General features: G+C 47.4%; 1 protein-coding gene across 1 annotated transcript in view; it reads right to left on the reverse strand.

The window, feature by feature from the left end:
- Positions 1-26,222, reverse strand: part of LOC146866582 (neuronal acetylcholine receptor subunit alpha-7-like) — a 1,495,911-nt gene that overhangs the window by 886,312 nt on the left and 583,377 nt on the right. The window lies entirely within an intron of this gene.

The raw sequence follows: 26,222 nt of genomic DNA on the forward strand, positions 1-26,222 counted from the left end.
GTTTGTAAAAATTGACGATCGGGTACGCGTCGGGCGGAGATTGTGCTCCGTCCGACGGTTCGTACCCGGTTTTTGCCGGATCGTGATCGGCACCTTAGTCTTTTAAACAATCACTTATAGAAACACATACTTATTCATACAGGAACTCTTTCAATCTCTCACTCTCACATATACTCACTTATATACACCAATAGTCACATATACAAGTTTAAAACATATGTAGTTACTCTTAAAGACACTATTGAGACAGTCATTCACTCACTAACACACCCATACACACACTCATCCACCCATACAGTCCTGCACACATGCTGTCTTCAACACATACAAACAGTGAGTCACTCATTCATGCACCTATGCACTACGTAATACCCCCCACCGAACCATGCAGACACTCAGACTGATACTCAAAAAACCAACTAATAACCTATATAGACACCCATGTAGCTACTCACCAACCCATGCAGCCACTTATACACAAAGTGAGAGACTGATACAGATATTTACATATTTAAACATTACTCACTAAGCCATGTATTTACTATGATACACTTAATCAGTCAGTTACACAATCAATTTTTCAAAAACAAATCATCCAGTTAGACACTTATATACCCATTTATTCTTCCATCGACCTTGAGATATACATATATAAAACATATTTAATTTTCAGAAAAACACATTCACTGGATGATGTCATCAGTGATGTCATCAGTGATGTCATTTGAGATGTCATCAGTGATGTCATGAGTGATGTCACTGACCATGTCATGAGTGATGTAATATGTGACATCAGCAGTGCATTGCGGGCGCGCGAGTTATAGTTAGCTGAACTAACTATAACGGGGGAATTTCAATGGTTTTGTACAAGTGAAAAGTCCAGCTAACTATAACACCCCTGAAACCTATAGTGTTTTCAGTGAATTTCTGAGGTTTTTTAAATGCTAATTCCTAACTATAACGTGCCTGAAACCTATGGTTTTTTCTGTGAATATATATATATATATATATATTCACTGAAAAAAACATAGGTTTCAGGGTCGTTATAGTTAGCTGGACATTTCCCTCGTACAAAACTCTAGAAATTCCCCGTTATAGTTAGTTCAGCTATCTATAACTCGCGCCCCTGCAATGCACTGCTGATGACGTCACATATTACATCACTCATGACATGGTCAGTGACATCACTGATGACATCACTGATGACGTCATCCATGTGATAAATTAGTACATCTTCTCACACCCTTTGATATACTCAATCAAAATTTCAGACGTCCATTCTCAAAACCATAGATACTCCAATACCAATAACTACATACCCACTCATTGACTCTTAGATCTACACACACATCCACTCACTCACCTGTACAGTCACTCATACTTATAGTCACTCAGTACAGGACTATCATATGCATTTATACACCTACATAGACACTCACACACCACCAATCATCCATAGAGGTACTCTCACACCTAGTCAGTCATGCAAATAATTAATCACACTCCCATTTACTCACCTATGCAGTTATACACACACAAGTTCACTTACTCATAAAAATAGTACCACATTCTTACGCTCTTATACAATCACTGATACAAGCACACACTCATCCATACAGCCACTCTCACAATCACACACTCTCACATATACCCACTTATATACTCTTACACACATATATACTGCCTTTCACATATGTAGTTACTCACACATGTACCACTGAGATATACATTCAATCACTAACACACCCATACATACACTCACCCAACCTTACACTCCATCACAGATGCACTCTTAAAACCATGCACCCATAGAATCACCCACTTACACATGTATGCACAGAGTTACACACACCCCACCCACACAAACACTCAGGCACCCATACAGATACTCAGACAACCAATCAATAACCCATAGAGACACTCATATAGCTATTCACAAAATGATGCAGCCGCTTATACACCAACAGACAGACAGATACAGACATTCACATAGTTTAGTCACTAGTCTGCAGTAAGATACATTTAATGACTCACTTATAGAGTCAGTAAAGCACCTACTAAATCATCCATTCACACACTTATACAGCCACTCATTCTTCCATAGGTTTTTCCCTATATATATTAAACATATTTAAAATTTACAGAAACACACACTCACTGGATGACGTCATCAGTGATGTCATCAGTGATGTCATTTCAGATGTCATCAGTGATGTCACTGACCATGTCATGAGTGATGTAATATGTGACGTCATCAGCAGTGCATTGCGGGGGCGCGAGTTATAGTTAGCTGAAGTAACTATAACGGGGGAATTTATAGGGTTTTGTATGAGGAAAATGTCCAGCTAACTATAACGCCCCTGAAACCTATGGTTTTTTCAGTGAATTTCTAAGGTTTTTTAAATGGCAATTCCGAACTATAACGCCCCTGAAACCTTTGGTTTTTTCAGTGAATTTCAAAGGTTTTGTAAATGCTAATTCCTATCTATAACTTATCTCTAAAGATATCATGTTTAATGATTTTCATTGGATTTCTATATTTTTCAATTTCAGTGTCAATTTCATTAATTATGTTTTTTTGAAATACTATTTTATCACCATTTTTTTAACTTATTTTTCAATTAATTCTTTTAAAAATTAAAAAATATTATTTGTTTTTATTGTGTTTTTCAAACATATTTTTTTATATTTTTAAAAATATTTCTTTAACTATATGTTCAAAACTTTATTTTATATATATTTTTTCCATGTTTTTGGATCCGCACACCCTATGCGCACCGTTCTCGACACCTACGCGTTAGCATTCGCGCATGGTATGCGTTGGGTACATGTTTAGTGCGCGATCGCAATGCGACAGGTACGCGACTCCCAGCCTATACGCGACACGTTTGATGTACGTAATGCGACGTTTACGCGCTTCCGCGATGCGTCATCTGCATCTATGACGCGGTAGGTGCGCGGATCCCTCGAAATATTTAACATTTAAAAAAACATATATATATATATATATATATATATATATATATATGTATTTCATGTGAATATTAATTGAAGACAAACTCTAAACTAGTCTTAGAACTAATATATTTTTACATCTAATCCTATAATTTTTTTAAATTCAATTTTGCGTATGCGTGCTGGGTGCGTGCTGCGTATGCGCAGGGTGCGCGGATCCCATGTGACCTGCAAAAAAATTGATTTGTTTGGTTCATTACACTTCCTATTCTAACTATTGAAAGACCCCACCCATTTCAATCATTCTTCTTTGAGCTTCTTTGGAGGAACATCTCACACCTTAGAACTAGAAAAAACTTTTTGGTGAAGATTTCCACAGCTGCAATTTTTCTGAATACAATGGCTTCTGCACAGCAGCCACCATCAGAATCAGACCATTCGTACGATGAGGAATTTGTTGTGGAACCTCCACGCACAGAAAGATACACCTCTGTGGAGTGGACATTTTGTACCTTCCCAGAAGGACAAAATAAAACTAATTCAACTAAAGTGACATGTAAAATATGTCAAAGAGTGCTTTCAAGAGGAGATCCATCAAAAAAGTACTCTTGTGGGACTGCGAGTATGTTAAAACACCTGAAGACTCTGCATCCCGTGAACCTGGCCAAGCAGGAATGCAGAAGACACCGACAGCAGCCTCAGCCAGCAGTGGCAAGCACTTCTGCAGCATCACCATCGAGCACTCACCTGGACATACGTCCAGAATTTGGAATACTTACAATTAGTTGCATTAAATGCAACAAACTGCTATGTTACGGCGAGCAGTCAATTGAACTAATCTGCCGAGCGCAGCAAAACCACAAGTGCTAAATTTGTGTTTATTTTTTTTTTTTGCAGAAGTTGACTGTTTTCTTCCTCCTGTTGTCTTTTTTTACTTTTGAAAAAAACAAAAAAATAGCAAAATTGTTCCAAAAAGTACAAAAAAATTAAAAAAGAAGAATAAAAAAAGTTCTTCTAAGAACTAACTTTCCTGGTTTAAAAAAAGAGCTATATTTGTTTGTTTGTCTGTGAAAGTTTAGATGAATGTATGTGTAGTACGTAATTGACTGAACAAATGCATTAGTAGTGTATGGTGAATGTATGAGTGCAGAACTATGAGGAAGTGCTGCAGCATCACACAGTAACCTCTTTAACTACAGTGAGCTGTAGTACTTCCGAAGCACAGGGATGCAACATATGTACATAAATATGTTGCAAATCTATGCTTCTCTCTGCGCGGCTGCTTAAACTGCAGCCATGTGGTGACACAGGCACCCTTGCACCATAGTGCAAGGATATCGGTGTCATGTGCTGTTTGTTTTTCTGCAGGAAGACACACCTTCCTGCACAAAAACAATGAGAAAAGGCATTTTTCTCCTTCAATGTATGCTGAGCATTTTAGCATGCATTAAAGATGTAAAAATGTGGAGAAATGAAAACAATTCTCCTTGTTTTGCTTTCCTACACCAATTTTAGAATGGTGCAGCATTCACACACATATCGAGATTTATGATTTCTGATAAATCTAGACATGTGTCTTGTTCTATGAGTATTAAATGCAATCATGCACAACAACACTTATAGAACACCCTTTCAACGCAAAGTGGTGTGCATGATGAGGTTGTATTTACATGGAGTATAAAAAGTGCACAGAGTGCCTTTTCCTCTCTTTGTAAATATGAAAGAGTATCTTGCACAATAACTATGTTACAAAAAGTGACATATTTCCGTTTTTAAAATTCCTTGCAAATGATAGAAGGTAAGCACAGAGTTTTGTCTGCAAAGATGTTCAAAGAAGAATGATTGAAATGATTGCGGTCCTTCAATAGGTACAATGGGAAATATTATGAACCCCTCAAATCTCTTTTTTTGCAGGTCACATGATATCTGATTATGGTCAGATTTCAAAACTACATAAGGTATAAACAGAGTGTTTTTAGAAACGTGTTTCAACTTTGTAGCTTCTTGCAGACCTCCTCATTCTGCATATTGAGACTTAGTTAAACTTACCTTCACAGTAATAGGAATAAAAAATGGTATACATTTTTTTTCAGATTTTCATTCCAATCTAAATTCTTAAAAAAAATGCTTATTTTAAAATTTGGATCTGTGAAAGAAAAGGGAAAAAAAATTATAACATGTAATAATACATTTTTTACAACACAGCATAATTTCCACAAAGTAATTTGTTTGCCTTTTTTGCTGTTCTCAGAATATATTAAATTTCACTAAAAATAGTGATTTCAATCGTACTCATCACTTAACAGCGGGCAAAAAAAAAACAATCCCAAAGATTGTTAAAAAAAAGCAACATGCTGTTCTCAGCAAAATACCACAAGATAAAAATCACAGATATATAAAATGCTTACAGCTAACAAAATTTTATAAGTTTAACTTACAAAAACTGTAAATGTTGTGGCTTTAAAATATTAACCGAATCTAAGGATGAATTTTTGGAGGACGCACCACGCCAACAACGTTTTCCTTCAGTGGTATGGAAATTTTTTACTGTTCCCGAGGGGCAAACAAAGACCAATGCCACCTTGGTCACATGCAAGATTTGCAAAAGAGTTCTGTTGCAAGGGGATCCTAACAAGAAATACTCGTACGGCACGGCAAGTATGATGAAACACCGAAGGACCCTTCATCCAAACAATCTTGCACGAGAAGAGTGCAAACAGATGAGAAACACTCCTGTTCTGTATCTGTAAAAAAGAATCACAAATAAATGTATATTAATAACTTTCAAATTTATACTATTCCATTACTGTACAAACACATTTTATATAAAAACTAAATAAGAAACTATAGCCCTGAACCACAAGTGTGACGATCGTTAAAACACTACATGCATAGTGCATACTACTTTGAAGCAGTTTATGCCCTAAAGCCTACCTCACTAAAAGACTACATGCTAACTGACTGAATGATTACAGTACTATAAGGAGACACACTGGGTGAGTGACAGGGTGTTTGCTAGAAGTGTATGAATACTGACTGGGGAATTGCAGGTGTGAAAGACAACTGTGTAGGTGGTTAGAGGCCTGCATGCATAGTGGATAGGCGTTTGAAGCAGTCTATGTCATAAGACCTGGCTCACTGCATGAATACTTGGGTACTGACTGAATGATTAGAGTACAGCAAGGAGAGTGCCTGGGTGAATTTATAAGTGTTTGGGTTTTGGCGCAGTGAATGGATTAGTACATGGTGCTGAATGGGTCACTAGAGGAGTGTAAGTGGAGTGACAGGGTGTTTGCGGGAACTGTATAAATACTGACTGGGGTATTGAAGGTGTGAAAGACAAGTGTGTAGGTGGATAAAAGACTGCACGCATACTACATAGACATTTGAAGCAATCTATGTGGTAATGTATGGTTCACAATATGAGCACTTGGAAACTGACTAAATCATCAGACTACTGCTAGTTTAGTGCCTGGGTAAAACTTTTAAATTTTCAGTTCTGGCACAGTGAAGAGAATGGTACATGGTACTGCACTTTAGTGTCAAACCCGGACTCATTTTATCAATGCATAAGCAAAGAATAGCTTCTAAAGCTACTAAAACTTGACAACATGACCGATTTTAAAACAGTTATCTGTCAGCAAATACACTATGTTACCAAATGCTTCTCTCACAATCCTTACCCAAATGTACACAGACTTACAGTGTGATTTTAGACAAGCAACACTATCCCTAGCAGTTTACCAAAACTCATTCACTAGTCTAGAAGAGGTAATGGTACTGCACACAATCTACATATTTAAGTACAGCACATTAGTGTCAAAGCATGACTCATTTAATCAACGCATAAGCAAAGACTTGCTTCTAATGCTACTAAAACTTGACAACATGACAGGTTTTAAAAGATTTATCTGCCAAAAAATACACGATGTTACCAAATGCTTCTCTCACAGTGGTTCCCAAATGCACACAGACTCGCAGTGTGATTCTAGACAACAACCACTATACCTAGGAGTTTACCAAAAATCATTCTCTACTGTGGAACTGATAAGGGAACTGCACACAATCTACATATTTCAGGACTGCACTATTGTGTCAAAGCCTGACTCATTTAATCAAAGCATAAGCAAAAACTGGCTTCTAATTCTACTAAAACTTGACAACATGACAGGTTTTAAAACAGTTATCTGTCAGCAAATACACGACGTTACCAAATGCTTCTCTCACAGTGGTTCCCAAATGCACACAGACTTCCAGTGTGATTCTAGACAAGCAACACTATCCCTAGCACTTTACCAAAACTCATTCACTACTGTGGAAGGGGTAAGGGGACTGCACACAATCTACATATTTCAGTACTGAACTTTACTGTCAAAGCATGAATCATTTTATCAATGCATAACCAAAGACTGGCTTCTAATGCTACTAAAACTTGACAACATGACAGGTTTTAAAAGAGTTATCTGTCAGAAAATACACAATGTTACCAAATGCTTCTCTCACAGTGGTTCCCAAATGCACACATACTCACTGTGTGATTCTAAACAAACAACACTATCCCTTGCACTATACCAAAATACATTTCTTCATCTAGAAGGAGTACTACATTTTAATATAGAAACATAGCTCATTTCACAAATTCATAAACAATGACTGGTTTCTAATTCTACCAAAATATAAAAACAGCACAGTTATCTGTCTGCAAACACATGAAAAACACAAATGCTTATCAGAGAATGGTTTCTACATGCACACACACTGTCAATAAGATTGTAGAGAAAAAAGGTACTCCCTACACTTTAGCAGGAGAAATACATTAGTCTGATTAAAATCAAATTAGTCTACATACATCCCCTCACAATTAAATAACTCACCTTTCAAGTTGTTTTGTAGATTAAGTATATCAGTCACACGCCAGATTTTCTTTTACAGAATCTCTGCACTGTGCACCTCTCACCAAAAACAAAGAATGGAAAAGTTTCCCTTTCATTTTCCACACATATACATGTAAACATCAAATCACAATCCTTCACACATAAATTCAAAAGCAAACACACATTTCTATTGGTTAAACATTTCAACCCTTTCCAACTGAAATACATTTCAACCCTTCCTCCAATCTGCCTTCTGCCTGTTACCATAGAAACAGATCATGGAACACTGCACTGAGCACACAGGTCACAAGTTCAGCACACAAAGTTGCTAAACAAGACAGCAAGTGTGCTTGACTTTTCAACATATCAGCTTATCATATATAATGTTCCTTACAATCTGTTTTTGTTAACCAATAAGACTCATACCTTTAAAAAACAGAAATATACACCCTACCTTTCAGTGTATAAAGTAGTCATACAACCAATGATTTCTTGTCTTTTTCCCCCAAAAAATTCCGTGGATCCGCGCATTCGCCGTTAAAAAAAAAAAAAGGGGGGGCCTTCTGGGACCCCCTGAGCACCTCTAGAGGGTCAGAGTATTTCCACTCTGCCCCCTTTATATGTTTTACACACTTATTCCCCTTGCTTCTTCAGCCTCGCTTCTACCGAGGCAGAAAATGGCCACCAACAGTTCCTGGTTTCGAATGTAGACAGACACTCGACAGCCAATTAGCATTCAGCTCGCTCGATTGGGAGGGTGCGAGCTTGGTTTGGTGCGGGTAGGGTCCGCGGATCCTCCCCGGCCATAGATATATATGTACTTTTAACTCTAATTGTCTCAGGAACTACTGAACGGATTTACACCATTTAAGCAAAAGGCACGAGTCTGAACTGAGGACTACCTCTTTGCCAAATTTGGTGTCATTCCGTTCAGCGGTGCGGGCTGTAGCTGCGACAACAGATCCTATGGGAAATTGCATGGGGAAAACGTGTTTTGGGAACCCCTTTTTTCTCGGCCCCTGCTTGACTAATCACCACAAAACTTTCAGGGTAGGAGCGGAGCTGGCCAAAAGTTTGGAAAATTTCACGAGGATTCATCAACCGGCGCCAGACTTATTGGGAATAGAATGTTGCAGATTTCCTATGGAAAATAGGTCCTAACTATAACTATCTACTGGCGACCCCCAGTAGATAAGATATATATATATATATATATATATATATATATATATATATATATATATATATATATATATATATATATATCTGCGCATGTATATAGATACGCATGGGAGCTACTGGCTTAGCTAATGCTTGTTCTATTTGACGTCAACCATTTTTATCTCTCTCCACAATGTCGGCATGGCTTTATTTTTCCCAGTGCATGGTGTTATGCCCACTGCTTTTGAGGTTCTTTATGTTTATTCTTTTTCAAAGCTAGATCCCCTTACAGAGTAAAGTTCAAGCACCAATATTTGGCCGCTGTGGTGTTTTTTTGGACTTTGACCAAGAGAGCCCTCTACCTTATGTTTCGACGACAATGGCTGTTTATCCGTCTTCGAGGCTAATCTTAATCAAGCCAGCTACAATATGAGCATCAGTTATCACCTCGTAAAAGATGTTAATCTCACACAAATATTATGCAGCTAAGATATCTCGCCCTCGAATTCCATATTTAGGGAGGCACTGAATGAGGCAGAAATATTTTACCATCTGGCAAACATTTACAGGAGCACCTCGTACAGCAAGAAATTAATTATTCTTTGGAACATACATTTTTTACCTGCAGCCTTGCTGTGCAAACATTGCCCTGCTGGTCAGCTTCCAAACCTCGCAGCATGGATTGTTACTCCTTAGTTTCAGCAAGAGGTGCCAACATTTACAATTTAACCAACTCCTGCCTGCATCTAATCTTGTTTTTGGCTCATTGCGCTCCCAGACCTCAGAGCTGTAAAGGGCAGGTGACGCGCCGCTACCGTACCCTGATAACATTTTACCAGGCTAAGACAGAACCCTTTCTGAATATAGGAATGGGCAGGATTGGATATGCTTAAACCACCTACCACCTCCTTCTAGTTAAAAGGACACCAAGGTGGTTAAGTCATTCACCCTCTCCAGCCTGTTGAAATTTAGACTTCAGCAGAATTGAACCCTCATGATCTCCATTTTTTATATTGATACATGGTCCACTGGTGTAGGCATTTTAAGGGCAACTGTATTTGCAATAATTCAGTGGTATCACCAGAGTGGAAAACTTCTAAACAATAACAGTCTGAGAGATTTACAAGCTTAGCATGCTTTACTTGTTCCACACCATCAAAAGTGATTTGAATGATTTTAATCTTCTAAGAGAAATTATCCAGAACAGTTAACAAAGTAGTACACAAGAGATGAACAAAAGTTGGAATTAAAATATTTTAATAAGTTTAATATAAACAATAAGAATGAGAGGGAATTTCTGTCAGCTATTAGTTAAATCACTGTGTTCTGAGAAATGGTTTAACATCAATTGCACAAATCCAATCTCCAATGAAACTTTCCCCTTTTTATACGCTTCAAATGTTGAATATTCAGATAAAAAATCTTGGAGATAGTGTGCTAATTTAGACTATACAATGAATCAATCTCAAAATCGTTTGCGATTCGCTCAACTGACAGAATGATAATTGATTGTGCTGCTCTTTCAGTAGCATACTGTTAGCGCATGTTTAAATACAAAATTTGCTACAAGTTATTCCACCGTGAAAATCTGTGGAATTAAAAATTACAGTTTAATACTGAATGTTAGTAGCTACATATAAATGGCAAAGTGGCCCAACGACATGGTAAATAAATATCCCAGCAAAATTAAATCTCCATATCACCCCAAAAAAGAAGCTCAATTGACCTTTTCCAAAGTTTTCTCAGATTCAACAAGGTAACCCGAAATTGGTGACCGCTGGACTGGAAGATGTCCAATAAAGTTAGTATCAAATCAGTATACGTGGTGGAGCTCTGGTCTAGGAGGAATCCATGTCATCTTAAAGACACTAACATATTGTTTCGAGGATGCAAGCTGCTGAACTTCTAAGAACTTTGAAGTTCCCCATCACATACTGAGTTGAAGGACACCTGGTTTCCCGCCAGTGGAGCCTTAGTTGGCTCTGTCCGTGGAAACCACTGACCTGGCAGTCCATCCCCCAGAAGATCACTGTGTCATTGGTAGCAGCCCCGCAATATTTAGCATTGGACACTGTCACTGGATCTACTTGCCTGTGTTCCCATATGTGGCATGATGGGCCAATGCTCAGAAAATAATCAATGGCCCTGACTTAAATAAGGGTCATTATACTTTTGTTTTCATGACAAACTCCCCCCTTAGTAGTTTGTGTAAAAAAAAAAAAACAAGGTATGTCATGTAAGGACAAGGAAAAATACTGCTCAGATGACATTCTGCTCTGCTTTTGGTGCATCTGCTGTATCAGTGGATGCGTGGCAGAGGCCAGGGCTTCCACCTGCCCTGGGGGGTAGGGGTGGGTCCGGTAGGCCAGCTGCCATAGTCTAAATGTCCCCCAAAATAAAAAAAATAAGGAAGGGAATTTGTGAGTTCAAATGTTGCAATGGTTTAACATTTACAGTGAGTGGTATAACGAAAATGTATGCCTAGGGTCATTTTTCTTCTCATCAAACACCATAGTATTTCCAGAGTGCAACTATTGTGGATTATGGGGGGGGGGTGGCTTGGAAGCATGGCGGGCTAGTCACAGATAAGTGCAGCTCCTGCCCTGTATGCCATAATCCTACTTAAATCCTGGCGGGATTGTGCCCATTCGGCTGAAACAGGGGTCGGAACCCCCATTGGTCCCGAGAGTCCCAGCCGAGTACTGTTCTACTTGCCTGCGAACCGGGAAAACAACTTTTTCTCCCCTGGAGCTGCGGCAGTTCCCCTTCACGCAAGAAGGCGGCGCGTACCTCGATTTCCTGATAGATGGCCTCCGGACGTCTGCTCTGGGTCGGCCTTGCTGTGGGGACCCGTGCTGAGGGGCCGATTAGAGTCCGGAATTCCTGCCGCACTGAGAGGGGCCCTCGGTGGGCTCCGACCCGGAGGTGAGGTGCCGTAAAGACCTGCCTGCTGCTTCCCGACGTAGTACCCGGGGGCGAGTACTACACGTCCTCGGGGCTTCAGGAGGGCCGTGGTAGGCCCGCTGGGACTGTGCTCCTCCCTGCGGGGTCTGTGGACGACGCTGCGCGGTCCACGTGGACGGACTATTGAGAAGCAGAGCCTAAATACTTACGGGGGGCCCACTTACAGAGAAGCCTGTGCCTTGCCCCTCGAGGCGGCAGACGGTGGCGGGGTCAAGGCCCAGCTGTAGAAGCCTGAGCTGATGAGCCAACTGAGGCCCAGACTCCTGCGTCACGGGGTGGGGGTCCGGAGGGGTATGAAATTCGGAGGGGAGACGCCGCGACAACTTGCTGGGCCGCTGGCAGACGACATCCGGGAGCGCGCTCCACGTGAGCCCGGGGCATCAGAAGGGCCGGTCCAGGCCTACTCAGACAGTGTTGCCGCCTGGGAGGACCGTTGACGGTGCTGTACGGTCCGCGTGGGCAGGCTGCTGGGCAGTGGGGCTTAGACCTCTACTTGAGAGCACACTCCCAAAGGCACCCAATCCATAAACTCCTGAGACGGCCATCGGCGGAGGGAGGCGCCCTGTAGATTGGTGGAGAGATCACCCAGTATTCACAGTGAGAAGACTCAGGGGGCCGCAGGTTGCCCCCTGCTGGACTACGACTCCTGAGACGGCCTTCGGTTGCCTTAGAGCCTGGCGCGGAGAGCACTGTGGGACACTTATCCAGGTGGCAGTCAGCTGACCGGAAGACTAGGGTGCAGTGAGGGACCCACATACACTTCCTCTGGCCCTGGATTGGCCCGTGACAGATTTTTGTGCCTGGGGTTGCGGAGTGGAGGGCCCCAGAGACAACCTTGACAAGCCCACACTGGAGATGGGGAAAGACAGGCCCCTTAGAGGAGCACAAACAAACAAGATTATGCAGTATACAGTGCTGGGCCCAACATCGGCAGAGCGCATCAGACTGGACCCTGGACAGGGACCGCCATAGGGATCAGCGGCCCAAGATAAGGCTGACATCCTGGAGGCCATTAGAGACTCACGAGCGGCATTGGAATCAATAATGGATGGTATGGCCATAGACATAAATCATCTGGGCCTGGACCTAGGGAAGGTGGCGGACCGAGTCACTACCACGGAGGGGGACCTGGCCTCCTTACGGACAGAAGTCCAACACTTGCAAGCGAAGGTGTCTGCACTCAAGGAGCACACCTCTCATCTCGCAGACAGGGCGGAAGATGCTGAGGGGCGCTCGAGAAGGAACAACCTCCGGTTTTTGGGCTTTCCGGAAAAGGCGGAGGGTCCGGTGGTGGACCTATTTTTGGAGGAATGGATCGGTTCCGCCCTCCCGGGTCTCCGACTCTCCAAGATGTTTGCGGGGGAAAGGGCCCACCACTCCCTTGGTCTCCCCCCGAAACCAGGGTCGTCACCTAGAGCTCTGATTGCTATCTTGTTTAATCTTAGGGACCGGGACATGATCCTGCAGTTTATCCGCAATAACGGTTCCCCCAGGTTTGAAAACCAAGAGATCCATATCTACCCGGACTACACAAAAAAGGTACAAGACTTGCGGAACGACTTCCTGGGGTCAAGCGGAGACTGAGAGATCCTAATGTAAAATACAGCTTAATGTTTCCGGCCCAGCTCAGAGTACAATATGCAGACAAGGTCCACTTCTTCAATGTCCCGCAAGAGGCCACAGACTGGATGGATTCGAGGGGCCTGGAGGGGCAAGACCAACATCCCAGATGGCAAGAACAGAGGAGACGGAGCGAACGACAACGGAACAAGCATCGCCGCACTGGAGAACAACGATCCGGGCCACAGGAGGTACCAGGCGGAGGTCGCATCATGGTGGGGCCGGATGGCATCGTGAGAGAAGAGTTGGGGGGCATACCGATGCAAAACCAGTTTTCCCCATTGTGCCTTGTCCAAGAAACTCAATCGGAACCGGAAGGCACTGCCGCCCCAATCGTTGGCGGCTCTTGAGCCACCTGTATACAAGTAAGGGGACTGCCATACTGGAGATACTGGTCTGCAGAACTGCACGTGGCGCTGTAAGTACGGACCTCAACAGTAATGGAACTTGACTCTAATACAGAGCACCTGTTGGGGGTCCTCAATTTCAGGGACTGAAGGGGGGGTGGGTGCGTAGCTGATGGAGTGAGGCGCTATTCCGCCACACTGCAGTCTAGACACTCCAAATGTAGTGCGCTGTGTCGGCCTGGCTAGGCCGTTGGTCGGGCGGGGTTGCGCAGTGTCAGGCAGATTGGTTGTATAACAAGGACCGAGGATTCTTGCTGACTGTCGTTGTTGCTTACAATGTTGCGGGGGGATTTGAGGGGAGGGTGGCGGCTATGGGGCGGAGTCCTGAGTCCTCAGACCAAGGATGGGCTGTGAGAATGAGGTTATACTGCCTGAGGGTGGGGGGGGTGAATGTTCACATTGTTTTGTTTTACTCTTCTATGATGGGAATGTTTTATGCCGGGTCACCAGAGGTCATGAGAGCTTTCGGAGGAAAAAGGGGGGATCCCAACACTACACCTTGAGGTTCATCCCACTTCTACATCAGGTATCGTGGTCACCCAGAATTTTCAACTTATGTCAGGCGATCAACAGACCTATAAACTTATAACATGGACTGTTAGGGGACTCAACAACAGGGTCAAACGGAATCGGGTAGCAACATATCTTAGATGGTATAAGATAAGCATGGCCTTTTTACAAGAGACACATCTCTGGGGGGGATTGCCTGAAATATGTCCAACGGCGGTGGAGGGGACAGTTTTTCATGACTTCCTACTCAGGGTTTGCCAGAGGGGCGCTTATATGGGTGGCGCCTGGAGTCCCCTTTAAAGTTTTAAAGTGCAGTCCTGATCCAGATGGGCGATACGTGGTGGTGGAGGGGACATTGGATGGGAGCCACATGTGTCTAGTGAACGTTTATGCTCTGAACACTGACGATGGGGAATTTTTGGGTAAGGTCCTGGGGAAATTAGACTTGACACCAGACGTGGAACTGATTATTGCAGGAGACTTTAACTGTGCCTTTGACGGAGAACGGGATAGGCACCCCCTGAAAGTGGATGCTAAACCCAAGACACGGGAAGCCATGCGCCAGATGCTTAGCAACTATCACTTGCTGGATATATGGTGGCACCACAACCCTGACGGGCGGGTATACTCCTGTCACACTCCGGCAGCCAACACATGTAGCAGGCTGGACTATTGTTTTATACAGGAAACGGCAGCCGGTCGGATTCTAGAGACACAGTACCTGGCCGAATATCTGTCCGACCACTCCCCCCTGCTGGTGGTCTACACTTTGAGCCGCCTGCGTTACAAAATACCGATGTGGAGACTTAACACCGAGGCTTTGACGGACCCGGTTTATAAAGAGACAATCGCGGCAGGGTTGGAAGGCTTTTTTTAGGTGAACTGGAACACGGCCAGCTCAAGGGCGCTCGAATGGGACGCGATGAAAGTAGTGATGAGGGGGATATGTATGTCCACTGAGGTGGGGGCGAGGAGAGTGATAGAGCGGGACCTAAAAAACCAGGAGGAACGCTAAACGGCCCTACAGGCTGAACTTCCCAGAGACCCAGAGGGACCGGCCAAATGGACGGAGCAACGACAAAAGATAGGGGATCTATGGGAGCCACTGGGCAAGTACAATAGGACGACGAGTAGATGTCGTTGGTACACTGAGGGTGATAAAGCCGGACGCCTACTGGCACGTTTGATCAGGTTGGAGACACAGCCTCTCCCGATACTGGCCCTTAAATCCAATCAGGGTCGATTGGTTTATACACAACACGAGATTAACGCAGTATTCACCACACACCTCCAAAACATATATTCCGAGCCCAAACCCAATGTTGCCCCACAGGCTTTGGAAGCCTACCTTGCTGAGATGGATCTGCCTTGCCTGGACCCGACAAGTCAGGAATCCCTGGGGGCGGCCTTTACAGGGGAGGGGTTGAGAGTGGCAATCGCTCATCTGAAAACAGCTAAATCACCTGGGATGGATGGCCATGGCGGCGGAGCTATATAAAGAATTTGGGGGAGTCCTGGTTCCTAGGCTCCTGGACATTGTTATGGAAGCCGGTGAGACAGGCATACTACCTGCCTCCATGCGTGAAGTGCTGATTGTGATGATCCTCAAGCCGGGGAGGGACCCCTTACTCCCCACCTCTACAGGCCAATCTCTATGCTCAATGTCGACCTTAAGATCATTAGCCAGGTACTGGCAAACAGATTACTTCCGTATCTCAGGCAATTGGTGCATGAAGACCAGTCTGGTTTTATACCAGGGAGGAATGCGCTGCGGAATATCCGCCGTCTTACCCATGTCATGCAATCACTAGGGTGCAAGGCCGAACAGAGTACCTTGGCATTCCTGGATATCGAACAGGCGTTCGACTCACTCAGATGGGAATATCTATGGGAGGTGCTACTAAAAATGGGGATCGGTGAAGGGTTTGTGAACTGGGTGAGACTCCTCTATACTCAGCCAGTGGCAAGGGTCCGCACGGGGCGCTATGTCTCGGATGCAATGCCAATAGCCAGGGGGACGTGACAGGGGTGTCCGCTTTCCCCCTTGCTGTTCGCCCTGGCGATGGAGCCATTAGCGTGCCATCTCCGTAGGGTCCTCCAGGGGCGGGGCATTCAAATCAGGGCCTTGGAACATATTGTATCACTGTATGCGGATGATGCACTGGTGTACCTGCGGGAGCCAACCCACTCGCTTCCGATATTGCTGACGGCTCTGGATCAGTTTGCCGAGGCCTCTGGACTTTTTGTCAATAATACTAAATCACAACTATATCCGATTGGGTCGGAGGCTGAGAGGGGCGGGGTCCAACTCCCAGAGATAGGTCTTCCGTGGGCGTCATATATGTTGCGCTATCTCGGGATCTGGATAAGTAGGGACAGAGACGTTTTTGTCACCATAATATAGGGAGGATACTTAGGGGTCTCCGAGGCAGTATTGACTTCTGGAACACGCTCAAGCTCTCAATGATGGGGAACATCGCCTTGATTAAAATGGTGGTGCTGCCTCGATGTCTCTTCACAATGCAGGGCTCCTTCTTTGAACTCCCACACCAGGTATTCAAGGACCTTAATGCAATGCTATACAACTACTATGGAATGGAAAACGCTGTTGGGTGAGCCTAGAAGTCATGAAACGCACTTGGGGTAGGGGCGGTTTGGAAATTCCTGACCTTGAACTTTATCATTTTGCGTCCCAATTACAGCACGCAGTGGCCTGGCTCGATACAGACCCTTCATGGGAACGATCGCTTCTAGTGGACACATATGGGGGTCAACAGTTGGGCGTGCTCCTCTGGAAAACAAAAGGGCAACAGGAACAATGTCCTCCACTGGGCAGATTGCTAGCTGCCATATGGGCCAGGGTGGTTAGAAGACTTATCCAGGTGCGACCGGAGGCAGACTTCTGGCTGATGCCGCCTTTCGCGCTCATTGAGCGGGTCATGTCTACCGACAAATGGAAGGCGGGAGGCTATCTTATGACCTCTACCTGGAACAACGGTTCATAACATATCAAGAAGCAGTAGTCGCTTTTGAGTTGGGATCGGGGCAATTTTTGCAATACGCCAAAATAGCGGCAATGGCACGACAACTATGGCCTACATTCCCGAAAGCCCCGGAACACACGCATACCCTGGTCACGATGATTGTCATGGCGGGAGGGCGGAAACTTGTCACCCACCTGTACAGGGCGTTAAGGGAAGACAAGAAATGCGCACCTCTCAAAGTAGAAGATAGATGGCAGGAGGTGAGCCCACAGGAGATTAAACCACAAGAGTGGGGAAAAATTCATGGGGGCGTACGCAAGGTGGCGGTTTCCAATAGGTTTAAACAGATACAATACAATATGGTCCACATGACATACCGCTCACCCTAGCGCCTACACACTATTGATAGTTCGAGAGCTCCAAAGTGCCCCAGATGTCACTATGCACAGGCAGATTTTCCACACATGGTTTGGTCGTGTCCGACAATTCAGGTATACTGAACGGCTATCCTAGAGGACCTGAACAGAATAACGGGATGGAGGATTGCCCTAGAGGTGTGTGTTGGTCTCCTTGGTTTGATTCCCCGAGACCCTAAGCGCAAAACCAGCAGGAAGTTCCTGGTATTGGGGCTTGTGACAGCTAGGCGGAGAATAGTGATCCACTGGCTGACACAACAAGGGCCGATGATAGTGAACTGGAAAGCGTACCTGAAGGAATGGGCACTGGCGGAGGAGGGGCACATACGTGGTACTAGAAGAGATGCCAAACTCCCGGAAGTATTGCAGGCGTGGGGGCTAATGGTCCAGGAGATAGGGAGGAACTCCCCCAATTCTACACAGACATTGTCGAATGGTGATAGCCACGTGGGAAATTAATCCCACGGACAAGGGGAGAAACAAGAGGATACCCCTGATTGAGCTGCTGTTAGACGGACCTCTAGGTGGGTGGGCCCGGTAGGGGGGGTGGAGTTGGGAGGGGGGGGGGTATTCTGTTACAAGTTTATATGATTGATAATGAAAATGCTCATACTAATTGTCGGTTCGGTAAACACTTAAGAGGCAACCTAAATTGGATAAATTGCTGCTGAATGGGGACTGTAACGCTCATGGTTAAGAGTTGTCTATGAGATATAACTGTTTAAACATGTTGAGTGTACCTTAAAACCGCAATAAAGAAAACTTTAAATAAAAAAAAAAAAAAAACTATTGTGGATTATGCTGTCAGAAACACAGCTCCTACCACTTCCAGGCCAAGCAGAAGTTATAAAATGCTCTGCAAAACTCTTCTAAAAGGCAGTTATCTAGCGCATTATTATTGGTGATTTGTGGGATGGTTTATTGTCCTTTCGTAGCTGTGACATTACCAAGTAATTATGTTTCTTGCATCTTCATGATTTTTGGACATTGGAAACTCAGTGATTATTCCTCTATGCTGCATCTGAGGTATTGGAAAAACAAATGAGGTGTCGAGGGAGGTTACTCGATTAGAATCTAAATAAACCTTAGACTATTAATTCTAAAGTTTAGCAGCTTTATCCAGCTTATTTTAGTTTATTTTGGAAAGACCTTTCAAAACAATTACACATGTCTTTAAAAGGAATGACACGCTATTGAGTCACATATTTGTCCTCACATTTAAAAGCATTTTGTGAACAAAAAATACAACACAAAATATGAACATCTTCATGAGAGAGATACACCAGTGAAAACAAACAATACAAGCCAAGGGTATAACCAGTCCTAAGTTTAGATTGATACAACAGGCGGGCACTGACTCATTTTGTGACACCTGTCTACTGTCCTGCCTGTCTGAGACAATGGGGATGTAAATAACTCTACTGGGTGTTGTCACCGCTGGGGGGGGGGGGGGGGGGGGTAATTATTGAGCTATTTCCCTCATGGCACACCCCATCAACAGTCCCCCATGCTCAACGCCAAGGGGTTTCGAATCCCTTGCAGTTCCGCGATTCTCTTCAGGGCTTGGACTTGGTCTTGGGCTCTATAAAATTAAAAACAATAAATTGCTGTGATACCGACCCCACCATGTTTCAACAGTCATACTGTGCCAAGTGGTGTATATATGTACCTTAATTCAGGTGTGGAATTAGTATGAAGAAACTGTTGTTCAATGTATATTCGTCAGCTCCTTTCTCAATGAAGCTATAAAAAGTTTAACAGTTGGACAACAGGGCATTAGATTTAAATGTGCTCGAAGAGACGGCTCTGTAAGGCTGCCCGGGGGGGGGGGTTGTGCAGCGGCCCGCCCCTTTGAGGGCGGCCGCCTTAGTGCCACAGGAAGGCACAGGGGTGGTAGGTCGTGTCCCTGGGATGGACCAAGGGAGACCCCAGCAGATAGCTGCTTCCGGCGGGGAGGAGCCAGGGGGGTACATATTCTGTCTCCGCCCCCTCCTCGCCCTCTTGTCCGCTCGTTCGCCTTGCCTGCAGTTCGTCGTGCTCCGTCGTGTCGCCCGTCTTTACCTCGGATATCTGGGAAAACATACGCTCGGAGCTGAAGGAGGTGCGTTCGCTTCCGCGAGAGTAAGTAGGTGCGGGGGTGACGGCGCGGATTGGTTAAGGGTGGGTAGGGGCCGGTCTCAAATGGTATTGGCCGCCGCTTACGCTCTTTTCTCTTTCAGGTTAGGACCCCGTCCGAGATGGATAGTGAGGGCACCCCAGCGCTCTTCTCGACGCCGTCCCAGGTCGATGAGACCCAGCAGGGCAATTCGCAAGACGCACAGTTAGCAGCAATTATTGAGATGGCCAAATCTAATGGACTGGCCTGGGCTGCAGACCTCCTCAAGGCCAGCTGCCCTGAGGACTCTGGGGTCATTTCTGGGGGTCACACAACGGGACAAGAGTCGAACGAGGAGGCAGGACCCCCCCGCCCCAAACGAATCCGCAGGGCCACGGTTAGAGACTTCCCAGCTGAAGGAACTGCACACAGGGTCCGCTCTGTGTCCGCCGTCAAGGGCTCTTCCGGGCTTCCGCCCCTGCCGTCCCCGGCTGGCCCGCCACCACCGAGCAGTTTAAGCTCTCCTTCCACTAACTTTGCATCCAGGGAGGACCTCGCCAATCTCAATGAGACCCTTAAAAATTTCATGGAAGAGGTCAGGGCGGGTTTCTCGCGGGCAGCCTCAGCCGGGGGACGGCCGACTGCTGACAGTGCGGGAGGGAACCCTTCCGCTGCAGCCAATGTTTGGGCACCACAAGGGACATGTCGCCAGGCCCCCGAGCTGTCCACGGTGCCGTGCACACCGCCTATTTCCTTGCCCAGAAGTGCGGAACCGGCGGCGGTGGCAGGGCCTGTCATGTCCGTCAGGCAGGAGAGGGCGGCTCACGTTGGCCCCCCTGCACCAGGGCCCCTCCCGGCAGGGGGTGAGCAGCGTCAACCAGCAGGAGGTGAGCCGCTAACCGGGCAGCCCGCTGCCGTCATTGTTACCACCGCCCCCCCCCCCCCGCCCCGGGGGGCAGCGCGTCCACACAACTAGCTAGCGCAACAGTACCAGGCCCACCTCTGCAGGTCCCAGCCAAAAAGGAGGTTACTCATGCCCCGCTCCTGTCTGGCCATAGCTCGCTGATCTGGGAGGTCCCCTTAGCAGTAAAGGAATTCATCTGGAGGCGTGAGTTTCTAGACATCTTTTCACTCCTTCTGCTGGGCCAGCATGGGCAAGACGCGCGTAGGCTTGGGGGGAAGGAGGACGATAAGAAGGTCAGGTTCCAGCAGTGGCCGGATAAAACAATAGATAACTGGCTAGCCGCCTTCTCCATTCTTCAATCGGTTATACTTGAAAAATTTCCTGAACAGGGACAGGCCTTAGTACTGTACCAGAGGCTAATTCACACAGAGGCGCAGAAGTGGGGCGGGGAAGGGTGGCTCAATTATGACATGGAGTTCAGAAAGAAGATGGCCATTTGCCCAGAGATGGAATGGGACCAGAAAGAGGTACAGCTGTGGATGGACCACATGGGGTCTCGGGGATCCCAGAGCCCTGCCTCGCTTCCCAAAGGGTCAGGAGGGGGGGGCGGACAGCCAGGGAGCTCCCAGCTCAATGTTAAGCACGCGAGGCAGTCCTTTCGGGGGGGGGCGTAGAGGAGGTGGCAGGGGAGGGGGGGGCAAGCGGGTCTCGCCCGGGACTTGCAACCTTTTCAATGCCGGCGCTTGCTCTTGGGGGGTCAAGTGCCGTTTCCAGCACTCATGCAGCAAGTGCGGGGGGCATCACCCCGCTTCCTCGTGCCAAGCCAAACAGGACAAGAAGCCTGCTGACTCCTCCAAACCATCTGCTTGAGTCGCCCCCACTCCTTTCCCCAGCTCCGGCCTCACCCCTCCCCCTCCCTCCCACCGATCAAGTCGCCTGCGCTCCCGCGCCCTTGGCCAGCAAGGGTCCTTCCCCTGTCATTCTGGACCGCATGCTAGAGTTACTCAGACTGTACCTCCTCTCCGCTGACAGTGCGCTCCTGCTAGAAGGCTTCTCGCAGGGCTTCACCATCCCTTATGTAGGTGCCCTGTCCGGCCGCGATGCGGAGAACCTCAGATCAGCAAGGGTCCTCCCACAGGTCTTAAATGAAAAAGTTCAGAAGGAACTGAGGCTGGGACGGGTGGCGGGTCCTTTCAGGGAGCCCCCGTTAGATAACTTTGTAGTCTCCCCCCTTGGCTTGGTCCCTAAAAAAGAACCAGGGTCTTTCAGACTGATTCACCACTTGTCTTACCCAGAAGGGAGCTCAGTAAACCACGGCCTTCAGGAGGGGTCATGCTCGGTGTCTTATTGTACATTGGATGTCGCACTTGACCTGGTAAGGAGGGCTGGCAAAGGAGCTTGGTTAGCGAAGGCCGACATTGAGTCGGCCTTTCGGTTACTACCAGTGCACCCCAGTAGCCAACACCTGCTGGGTTTCAAGGTGGACGGCATGTACTACTTTGACAAGTGCATGCCCATGGGGTGCGCGGTTTCCTGTACCTTCTTCGAGGCCTTCAGCTCCTTCCTTCAATGGGCCTTCCAGCACACCTACAGCGTTTCTGGGGTTTCCCATTACTTAGATGACTTCCTATTCATCGGGAGGGATGGCACTCAGGAATGTAGGGCAGCCCTTGTTGATTTTCAGGTTCTGATGCATCACCTTGGCGTTCCCTTAGCCCCTAAGAAAACGGAGGGCCCGGCTCAGGTTCTCTCTTTCTTAGGTATTGAGCTGGACACAGTGGCGGGGGAGGCCAGGCTGCCAGCCGACAAGGTGCGGGACCTGAGAGATCAGATTAGCCAAGTGGTAGGGAGGGAGAAGGTTTCCTTGGCTGCCATTCAGAGCCTTCTGGGGAAGCTAAACTTTGCTGCCAGAGTCATCCCCGCGGGCAGGGCATTTGCGCGAAGGATAGCTAGAGCTACGGCCTCGGTGAGCAGGAAGCACCACATGGTTAAATTGAACAAGGGGATGCGTGAAGACCTAATCATGTGGGCAGACTTCCTAGTCAACTTTAATGGGGCTGTCATCTGGCGCGACCCCTGGGCCAACAGCCGGGAGCTGTCCCTCTTTTCTGATGCGTCTGGCCGGGAAGGGTTCGGAGTGATTTTGGACAAGGAGTGGTGTGCAGAGAGGTGGCCTAACGCATGGCACAAGAAAAAGGTCACGTCCAAGATCACCGTCCTGGAACTCTTCCCAATTGTGGTTGCTTTTCATCTCTGGCCCAGGGCCTTGTCCGCCAAACGGGTGCTTTTCTGGTCAGACAACCTGGCGGTGGTGCAGGCCATCAACTCCCAGTCTGCCAGCTGCCCCCTAGTCCTGTGTCTACTGCGAGAGCTTGTCAGGGCCTGCCTATTTAACAACGTAGAGTGCAGGGCCAGGCACATTCAAGGGATTTCTAATGTTGCCGCTGACTCTTTGTCTCGTTTCCAGTGGCACCGCTTCCGGGAGGCCTGGCCGAGCGCACGTCAAGAGGGGACTCCTTTCCCGCCGCACTTGTGGCGGCTGCTGAAGTGGGACCACGGATGAGGGAGCTGGGAGAACGGTCCTTAGCCCCCAGAACTGCGAAGCGCTACGGGAGCTGTGTCACTCTTTTTTGTGCAATTACAGGGGGCTGGGAGGAGGATCAGGTGGCCCTGGAACTTAGAGTCCAACAATTCTTGCTGTGGGCCAGAGGGGAGGGCAAAACACATTCCTGGATATCGGGTCACCTCGCTGCCATCAGCCACCACGCCAGATTGAGGGGTCAGGCTGATCCCACCAAGGCTTTTGTGATCAAAGCAGCCTTGCGAGGGTGGGCCAAACTGGTTCCGCGATCCCCTGATCCCAGGTCCCCCATTAGTTTCTCACTGTTACAAGGAATGTTGGACTGTATGGATAGGGCCACCCACTCAGGGTACGAAGCTACACTGTTCTCTGCCTGTTTTTCCCTAGCCTTCTTTGGTGCCTTCAGGATCGGGGAACTTGTGGCCCGCTCAAAATCTGACTCCTCGGGGGTGGCTCTGAACGTAAAAGACGTAGAACTAGAGCCGGGGTGCGTGAAAATAGTCATTAGACAGTCCAAAACTGACCAGCTAGGGCGAGGGAGGGTAATTGTGCTACATGGCTTGGGGGATGAGAGATATTGCCCGGTAGCTTGGGTCAGAACCTACCTGCCGCTTCGCCCGCATGGGGCGGGTTACCTGCTGGTGCATCAGGATGGCCTCCCGGTCACCAGATTTCAAGTGGACCACATCCTCAAGGCCTGCCTTAGGCTGTCTGGCCATGAGGTTAGGGACAAAATATTCAGCAGCCACTCGTTCCGCATAGGTGCGGCCACCACAGCGTTCCTGGCAGGACTGCCCGCAGAAGGTATCATGATGGTGGGGCGCTGGCAATCGCATTGCTTCAAGCGGTACATCCGGCCCTAGGAGTGGCCGGGGGGGGCAGTGGGTCACATTGGTTGGGGCAATCTAATCGGGACCTACAATCTTATTTGGCCTCCCCCCCTTTTTCGCTGGTTCCTGATTGACGTATACCTTGACTGTAGATGTGCTGATTTTGCTGATGTTTTTCGCCTAATAAACATATACTCAAAACCAATTTTCTCTTTATTAGGTATGAAGGTGTGGGTAATTGGTCACTCAATTATTGCAAGACTGGCACATTGGGCGGCGGCAAGAGAGTGGCAGAATGGCTTTGCCAACACGGACATCACGTGGTTGGGTTTCCCAGGCTTGCGCTGGTGCGACCTGTTACGGAAAGTGAAGCAGAGACTCCGGGGAGGGTGGCTCCCGCCCAACCTCTTGGTGGTTCACCTGGGGGGGAATGACCTCACATCACTAGGAAGGAGAGCTCTTCTACAAGACATGAGGGATACTTTCTGCAAGTTGAGCGTGTTGTTGGGGCCGTGTGAACTGTGGTGGTCTGAGATGACACCACGCGCGATTTGGCATGGTGCTCGCTCAGGCGACGCCATCGAGGTATCTAGAAGAAAAGTTAACAGCGCTATGCGCAAGTTCACTGAGCAAAGAGGCTTTGGTTTCATCAGGCATGGCCTTCTGCACGCCAAATCAACGGGATGTCTGAAAGGCGATGGGGTTCACCTCTCGGATTTAGGCATGGAGTTGTTTTTACTGGATCTAGGGGAAGCACTGACAGCTGCGGGTTGCTAATAATAGGGGACTTTGGTGGGGGGGCCCTGGTAGTGACGGTGGCCACTCCCAAGGCTGTGGAGGAGTTACAGGGCGATCCAGGGTCTGCACATACCAAGGGGTATAGCATGCAGCAGCACCGTGTGGTGCTAAGCCAGGATACCCAGGGATGTTTAGCGGGTCCACTGGAAGACCGACGGCGCCCCGCTATCCGACAGGCGGTTGTGGGTCTGAGCAACCGGGGGCTGCCATGTATGCTCCGCCCACCCATCACGGGGGGGCGTGTGTAGCAAGTGGACTGGTGGTCCACAGGTGGGAGGGGGGGACCCTCCCAACATTAGGTATACACCAATTGGCGTTGCCATGGTGACTCTAGGCTTATCAGACGGGCAGGCGGCATAGGGGCTGGCCTGCCCTGGGATCGCCCGTAAGATAACCCACCATGTTTGCATATTGCTTATGCTAATAAACCTGCAGCAATATTTCTCCACTTACATTCAGTGTCGTGTGTTTTATTTATGTACTTATGTGTGTTGTGATAACTGTTGCCGATATTGGCACTATGTAAGGCTGCCCGGGGGGGGGGGGTTGCGCAGCGGCCCGCCCCTTTGAGGGCGGCCGCCTTAGTGCCACAGGAAGGCACAGGGGTGGTAGGTCGTGTCCCTGGGATGGACCAAGGGAGACCCCAGCAGATAGCTGCTTCCGGCGGGGAGGAGCCAGGGGGGTACATATTCTGTCTCCGCCCCCTCCTCGCCCTCTTGTCCGCTCGTTCGCCTTGCCCGCCCATCCGCTTACCCGGCGTCCTGAGGGACAAAGGGGGGGCCAGGTTTTCTAACAATTCTCACTTTGTGTTGCAGGAGGAGTTACAGGGCGATCCAGGGTCTGCACATACCAAGGGGTATAGCATGCAGCAGCACCGTGTGGTGCTAAGCCAGGATACCCAGGGATGTTTAGCGGGTCCACTGGAAGACCGACGGCGCCCCGCTATCCGACAGGCGGTTGTGGGTCTGAGCAACCGGGGGCTGCCATGTATGCTCCGCCCACCCATCACGGGGGGGCGTGTGTAGCAAGTGGACTGGTGGTCCACAGGTGGGAGGGGGGGACCCTCCCAACATTAGGTATACACCAATTGGCGTTGCCATGGTGACTCTAGGCTTATCAGACG

This window comes from Triturus cristatus, chromosome 2_1, assembly GCF_964204655.1.
Source record: "Triturus cristatus chromosome 2_1, aTriCri1.1, whole genome shotgun sequence".
NCBI classification, from domain to species: Eukaryota; Metazoa; Chordata; class Amphibia; order Caudata; family Salamandridae; genus Triturus; species Triturus cristatus.